Source organism: Mus pahari, chromosome 21, assembly GCF_900095145.1.
Source record: "Mus pahari chromosome 21, PAHARI_EIJ_v1.1, whole genome shotgun sequence".
Classification (NCBI taxonomy): Eukaryota; Metazoa; Chordata; class Mammalia; order Rodentia; family Muridae; genus Mus; species Mus pahari.
Window position 1 is genome coordinate 29,091,561 of NC_034610.1, and position 7,875 is coordinate 29,099,435.

Here is a 7,875-nt window from a genome sequence, read left to right on the forward strand (position 1 = left end):
CCAGCCCCCCCCCCCCCTTTTAAATCATTATCTAGTGGTCATTTGGAAAATATTGGCTCAATGAATTATGAAAGTTTCCCAATGCTAACACACTGGAAAAATAAGATCAGCATCATTAGTGAAAATTCTTTCAACCATACGGAATTCAACCATGGGATTCAGAAAGACTGGAGATACTTATATACACATTTTGGGGATCGAGAAATCAAAATAACCAGCTAGTCTGGCTCAGCATACTCACACATTTTAAAATTAATTTGAGGTTATTCTACATTTTCCCTGGTATAGGACCTATAATGTGCACACAATTTTAAAGGAACAGGACATAAAATTTTTGGTTTTGTTTTTGCTTTGTTTTTTGTTTTTTGTTTTTTGTTTTTCCGAGACAGGTTTCTCTGTGTAACCCTGGCTGTCCTGGAACTCACTCTGTAGACCAGGCTGGCCTCGAACTCAGAAATCCGCCTGCCTCAGCCTCCCGAGTGCTGGGATTAAAGGCGTGCACCACCACCGCCCAGCTGTTTTTGCTTTTTTAAGATAGGGTCTGTCTACATAGCCTTAGCTCTCCTGGAACTCACTGCCATTATGTAAACCGTGAACTCACAAGACACTCCTCTGCCTCTGGCTCCCAAATGCTGTAATTAAATGTGTGCATCACCACACTTGTCAAAGGGTTTGTAAAAATAAAGACATTTGTAAGTACTTAGCCAGATATAATAAAGTGTTTCACAAATTCCTAACTTTGTACAGTAAATGTCTTTTCTTCCTGTTATTTCTGGGAGAGGCCTTGCTAGTTAACCCAGGCTGGCCTTGAACTTGCAACACACCAATCCTCTCGTTCTAGACTCCCTAGTGCTAGGGTTACAGATACATGATACCATGTCTGTCTTGAGTTTTCTTGAAGAGTCACAAGTACATCCCTCGTGCACTGGTCTAGGGCTTGTGTTTGAATGTAAACACCAGCATCTCACTGGGCCTCTGAACCAGGAAAAAATAATCTTGCATGTCAACCTGGGCTGCTGTTCCTTAGTGAGGGTCCTGTGTCTGATACTTGCTCTTCTGTACCCCATAACCCTTGTCTATCTCCCTCTCCTCCCCCATTCCTGTCTCTCTCCTTCCCTCTTTTTTATGGGTCTCATGTAGACCTCATATTCTCTGTGTTCATGATGGCAGACTTGAAATCCTGACTCTCAAACCTCCAATTTGGGAGTGTTGGGATTTCAGGCATGTGCCTGGCTAGATCCCACATCTTTATGACAATCTTACCACTGAGACACATGGCGTCTCATTTAGTATCACTCCGAAATCCCCTGATAGGGTCTCAGTGTCCTGTTAGGAGACCCAAGGAACATATATAAGGAGAGGAGTGATAGGTGCCATTGGCCACAGGCCAGCGAGTCTTCAGTTTCCCTCTCCTACCTCATCCTGCACCATACATCTACAGGGGAAGGGCATTGGGGGTAGGGATGAAAGACCTGGGGACACTACGATCAGAGAGTCCCCACTCTAAAGCTGATGCCAAGCTGTTTCCTTCACTGTCTATCTGTCCTAGGAATTCTCAGGCAGGAAAGCACCCCCACCTTCACAGGTGTGGGGCCAGCCAGTAGGTACTTCAAATCATGGCCTGAGAAGGCGCAGCTCCGGACTGGGTGTTGGGACACAGAGTTTTGTAGGGTTGTCTCGGTCCCTGTTCAGTTGTTGTGAAGAGACACCATGACCAAGGCAGCTCTCACAAAGGAAAGCATTTAACTGTGGGCTTGCTTACAGTTTCAGGTTTAGTCCATTATCATAAAGGCAGGCAGATGTGGCAGTGGAGAAGCAGAGGGCTGTAGCCTGATCTGCAGGCAGAGAGAGCCTGGGCCTGGCATGAACTTTTGAAGCCTCAAAGCCCATCTCTGGTGACAGATTTACTCCAACAAAGCCACACCTCTCAGTCCTTCTAATTCTCTCAGATGGTGTCACTCCCTGGTGACTAAGCATTCAAATAGATGAGTCTATCAAGACCATTCTATTCAAGCCGCCACAAAGTTCTCGGGAAATGAAAAAATCTGGAAACCACTGTATAGTTTATATAATTTAACATAAAAAACCTCTACCAGCCCTTGTTCTGTGATTAAGACATGTCTAACATTAACTTTGCAGGAGTACTTTGGTGGGAGTTTTGCACCCATTTATAGACACAGTCTTTGAAGGAGAAGCTTACAAGTGAGCAAAGAGGCAGAACAAGGGGACAAAGGTCTCTAATGCCACTAGTGCTTCTTTCTGTCACACTTTTCACCTTTTTTTTTTTTTTAATTTTAAATACTATGTTTTCAACAACTGGCCAGTTCCTTAGCTAGGAAAATAAAACAAAACAAAGAAAACAAAAAAAGAACATGGAATCCCTAAAGAAATGAGAAACAATGTCATGCTTAAAAGAATTTACGTTCTTAAAAATTATCAAGGTCTCAAATATATTGAGCAAACTAAAGCCGTTACTATGAATGTCCCCAACCCCAAATTTGATTTTTTTCTGTTTGTAAGAAACCATAATAATGAGAATTAAAATGTCCTAGGGTTTGTTTTTTTTTTCCTTTGAACAGGGTTTGTAGTCCTGAAACTCATTCTATAGACAAAGCTGGCCTCGAACTCAGAGATCTGCCTGCTTGTAGGACTAACACACTGGCAAAATGTATTAGTTCTAATTTCATGCCTTTCAGGATAAAATGTTAGTTGTACACGTGCCTTGGTCTGGTGGCCAGGGTCTATACAGACAGTGTCAACCAGGAAGGACACACAGACCATTTAGACACGTTGAGTCCATCCCTTACGCTAGCCCCAAATCCATTCTCTTTATGCCATATTTTACTAAAACAATACACTCTGAAAATGAGTAGAATCTAGGCGCTCGCGCTAAGTGGGCCAAAGGTACTGTATGATGATGGTGGGAAAGAACAATACAGACTGGGAGAGAGGAGATTCCCCGAGGTGTAATTAAGTTGTTCGAGAAGTTGGGTGGGAAGTTCTCGCAGCAAATTGCCTGTCAGGCACAAGATTTTTCCCTCTTCCTGCTCGGCTGCGCGATCTAATTTGCTGGAGAGTCTTTATAACCCACGACCAGCTAAAAGCAACAGGAAGCTTGCACCCTACACAGCTTCTAATTGTTCATGCACTCTGATCTGCGAACCAACAGTCTGGGAGCTTGCGCTTAAAACCCCCGGCAGCAGCCCAAAGCCCTAACTCCCCGGCTCAAACGCTCCCAGCCCGGCCCAGCAGGCAGAGGAGGGCGCGGCCGCTCCGGCTGCAGCCCTAGGCGGCGAAGACCCGCCCAGGAGGCCTCGGCCCCGCCCCGCAAGGGAGGGGGGGCGGAGCGGGAGGACCGGCGCCCCGGTCCCGCCCCAGGGGCCGAGGGGAGGGAGGGGGGAGGGAGCGACGCGCTCAGGTCGCGCCGCTCGCTCGCACGCCCCTCCCTTAGGCCCCGCGCGCTCGCGCTCGCGCGCCCGCGCCCCGAGTCCCGCGGCGCCCAACACAATGCCGACGCCTACGCCGCGCGCGCGCGCGCGTGCGCGCACCGCCCCGGCCGGCGCCACGGCCCCGGCGCCAGGGGCGTGGTGGAGGGGCGGGAGGGGAGGGGAAGGGGAGGGGAGGGCAGGGGAGCAGCGCGCGCGAGAGCCGCAGACAGCGCGAGACCCGAGGCCGGAAGCGCGCGTGCGCGCCCCCGCCCGCGAGCGGGAGGCGGAGCCGTGGCAGTAGCGACAGCAGCTGTAGGAGCCGCTGCAGCTGGGAGACGCGCCAGAGAGGCCGGGCCTGCTCCGGTCCGACCGGATCCCTCCCCTCCCCCTCCCTGCTGCCTCCCCTCCCCCCAGCCCACTTCCGCAGCTCGCCGCCCGGCCGCCGAGGCGGCGAAGACCAGCCCGGCGGGAGGCGACGGCCGAGTACGCACCTGACGGGCCCACCCGGCGGGGCTCCGGCGCGGGACCGCTCCCCCGGCAGCCGCCCGCTCCGGACGCCCTCGGCCGCGGCGGGCAGCAGGCACCGGCGACTAGGACCGGAACGCGGAGCGCCCCCTCCCCTCGCGCCCGCCCTCTCGGCTTCCGTCCCCTCCCCCTCCCGCGAAGCCCCGGATGGAGCGGCCGCGACTCGCCGCCGCCGCCGCCGCCCGGCCGCCGGGAGGGTTTTGTCAGGCGGCCAGGACCCCGGCGCCTGGCGCCGTCGCCGCCCCCGCCCCGCGGGGGCCGCCCCCGCCCCGGCCTCCCCGCCCCGGCGCCCCGCGCGTTCGGGCCCGCCGCCTGCCTTCGCCGGGAGCCCCGGGACCGGGAGTCATCCGTCGCCTTTGTTGCCACGGCCGCTGCCGGAACCGTTTGCGAGCTCCGGCGGCTCCCGCCCCTCCCTGCTGCTCCCCGGAGCCCGGGCCGGGGGCGGCACGTGGGCCCCGGGACGCGGTGGCGGTGCGCGCTTACCTGTCGCCGGTGCGGCCGCGGCGGGGCGTGAGTGGGGAGGCAGAGCCGGGCGGCCTGGCCTAACTGTCCCCGCCGCCGCCGCCTCTGCCCCGCGTTGCTGCTGCTGCTTGCTGCTTGCTGCTGCCGCCGCGGTCGGTGTCTCCGGCGCGGCGGCGGGCGGCGGCGGCGGGGCTTTTCCTGTCCGGTTACGTTAAGGTCACATGACCGAGAGAGCGGAGCGACTAGTGCAAAGAGGCTGAGAGCGGCTCCCGCCGGGGGGGAGAGGCGGCGAGAGAGCAGTGGCGGCAAGAGCCCCTCCGCCCCCCCAGCCGCTCCCCTCCCCCCGCCCGCCCCGCCGCCGCCGCCTGCAGCTCGGCGCTGCGGCTCCCACCCAGCCTGGGGCTCGCGGCCGCAGCCAAAGTTCTGCAAGCCATGTGCAGCCGAGGCGAGGAAACTTCTCCGCAGCGGCCGCCCCGGGCCCGGAGGCTGGCGGCCCGGCCCCCTTGTTTACAGAGTGTTTCGGTAGGACCAGTCCTGCCGCTGCAGACGGTCTTTTTTGTTTGTTTGTTTTTTTGGTTTTTTTTTTCGGGGGGTTGCAGAGGGAGACGCACGCCCGTTCTGTCAAGAGATGCTTGGCATCTCTTGGCTCTCTGCCTTTGTCCCCGGACTGCTCCGGGTTAGCTCTTCGGCCTAAGATACGGAGTTGGGCTGTTGGCGGTCACCGACGGCGTTGCCACCGGTGCTGGCTGAAAAGTCATACAGAAGTAGCTGTCGCTTAGCATGTCCTGTGTCTTTGCGAGGTCGAGGTGCTTGCGGCGTTGCATAGGCGACTTGTCGGCTAAGATGTTCCCGTTAGGATTGAGTGGGCTACTTCCCCGTGTTGAGTTGTGTGGTGCTTTGCGCTGTGTGTGCATTTGGACAGGACGCTACTCTGATTGACTTTTGGTCTCTTGAGGATCTGGTGGAGTGGAGTCAGAGTTGCCATCCTGTGGGGTGTGATAAAGGGAGATCCTGAAACATGGTAACATGGCAGGGGAGTTGGAATGCCCTGATTGAGCCTTCTTAAGGTTTTAAAGTTGACTTTTTATGTTGCCGTTTTGCTAGAAGTTGTGTTTCAGGTAGTACAGTTTTATCCCTTTTGCGTGCTTGAGTTAGTGGTTTATTTTACGTAGCTTAGATTTTTTTCAGCTTGTTCGTAAATAAGTGGAGGCAGCGGTATCTAGCAAACACTTGACTGGCCAGCACAGAAGTCTGTAAGGACCTTGATGCCAAACCCGTTTGGTTTTGAAAGTCAGACTCCTAGCACAATGCTGTACACCTACTCTGCATCCTAGAAACCTTGAGTGAGTGTACTTAGCAATCCAGTTGTATGTACTGATGACTAATTTCTTCAAGGATGTAAACATCTGTGTAACTGTAGTGTTGCGCAGTGTAACAGATCCAGTGGATACCTGCCTTGAACTTTCCTAGACCTTGATAAGCTAGATGAATGGCTTGTAGAGTGCTTAAATGTCTGCCACAAAGATTCCTGACCGTGACCTGCGAGTTCTAGGGCATTATCAGTAAAACAGCAGTGCTGTCCTTCATACTGGCATGCCTACCTCCTCGGAGTGGCTGCTCTATTTCCTTTAGAAAAAGACCAAAATGAATGTGATTTGTTGTGTAGAGAGGTTATGAATAACCTCATGATTATGGTTTTTGGGTTCTTCATTCTTTCAAGTTGAGATTGTGGAGTTCTCTGTGAAGGTGGTTTGATGGAAGAATGTCTTTGAGACAGAATCTCAAAAGCTATGCAGCTCTTGGCTGCTTTGGATCTTGTCACAATTCTGTTTCCTTTGGGGTGCTGGGATTATAGGGGTGTACCACATACCATCTCTCTGAATCTCAGGAATAGTTTGTCAGCACTTTGTAACAGTTTCGCAGAAACAAGCCGGTGGTAAGCCTTACTCTGTTCCTACATACTTGTGCTAGAGGACATATCCCTACCCCTCAGGACCTGCTGGAGCAAATATGTTGTCAAGAGCATCTTGGACGCCATAGGAGCTGCTGCTCAGATTGGAACTGGGCTGTTTCGCTGCTAGTTCTCAAGTCATAGGCCAGCCTGCTTGACTTGCACCAAATGTGCAGGGTATTTTGGTTTTTAGTCCCCATTGTGTCTTAGTAGCATAAGGGGACTGTATGGGCTCCGTGTGTTTTCTCTTAGCTTGTCTAAGTGAATTGGTGAATTGTGTGTGCTAAGGTTGGAGGTAGAATTTCCTTTAAACATTGGTAAGAAAAGTTAACAGGAAGATCTTGGTCATAAAGGTGACCAGAATCCAGTGCTGCCTTCCACTAGATATATGAAGGGTGTCCTGTTGAGTAACCTCTTAAATTAGGACAATGGTATGCTTTTGCATGTTGGACTTGAGAGTGTATGTGGCATGCCATGCCCTCTAGTGCTTTGAGACGGGGTCTTTCTGTACCGTCCTGAATGGCCTGGAATGCACTGTGTAGACCCAGCTGGCCTTGAACTTAAGAGATCTGCTGCTGCTTCCTGAGCGCAGGGATCAAAAGGCTATGCTAGCGTGCCTGTCTCATGCCCTCTGTTATATAATAAACTTAACATATGTTGGGAAAGATACATTTTAGCCAAATATGGCACATACCTGTAATCTGTCAGGTTGAGGCAGCAGCATTGCTGTGGGTTTGAGGCCAGTCAGGGTTACAGAACAAGATCCAGTCTTAAAACAAAAAACACCAAACCCCACAAATAAAGCAGACACAAAACCAAGCAATTTTAAGACTGTTATATTTATTTCATTGGCTATATCATAGAAGTGTTAGGAACTACCAGTTAGGGGTTGGTTGTTACTTACATCACTGTCCCTGGAGATGAATTCCCTATGCTTCAGAGAGCCACAGTAGTTAAGGGCATGCAAATCTGTGAGAACTCACTGTAATGCTAAGGAATGAATACCTTTTAAAAATCCTGTGTGGCATGCATGGGGGTGTGCTGCAGCCCATGTTTGGAAAGCAGGGGAATGCTTTGGGTCCATCCACGGTTAGGGTTCTGTAGGGTTGTGAGGGTCAAACTCACTCAGGTCATTAGGCTTGCACAGGCGACTCTGCCCTGCTGAGCCGAATCTTAAATTCTGTGTGTTTGGTCTTTGTGTGCTCACCGAGGTCTGAGGTGTCAAATCTCTGGAGCTTAAGTTAGGGAATAGTAGTTAGGAACTTGCTATGGGTGCTGGCAGCTGAGTTGTTCTTTGCGAGAGGAGTCTGCACTCCTAACCTGAGCCATCTTTCCAGCCCTTTTTATTATATTTTGAGAAGGGTCTCATAAAGCCCAGGTGGGCGGGCCTGGAACTTGCCATGTTCTCTGGAATGTTGGGTTCTCTGGCTTTTCTTCCCTAGTGCCAGAATTAAAGATGCATGTTATCTGTAAAATTGATGGGACTGTCTTGCTTTTACTGCATGATCC

General features: G+C 52.2%; 1 protein-coding gene across 2 annotated transcripts in view; it reads right to left on the bottom strand.

Annotated features, from left to right (window-relative positions):
• Positions 1–4,730, bottom strand: part of Zbtb2 (zinc finger and BTB domain containing 2) — a 20,907-nt gene extending 16,177 nt beyond the window's left edge. Inside the window, exon 1 of one of the 2 annotated variants that reach the window (XM_029533220.1) lies at positions 4,437–4,730. The gene's annotated coding sequence lies outside the window, so the exon portion shown is untranslated. Of the gene's footprint in view, positions 1–3,919; positions 4,082–4,436 lie in introns of those variants that run through there. The other variant, XM_021221475.2, reaches the window with a different exon arrangement.
• Positions 4,731–7,875: the final 3,145 nt, after the last annotated feature.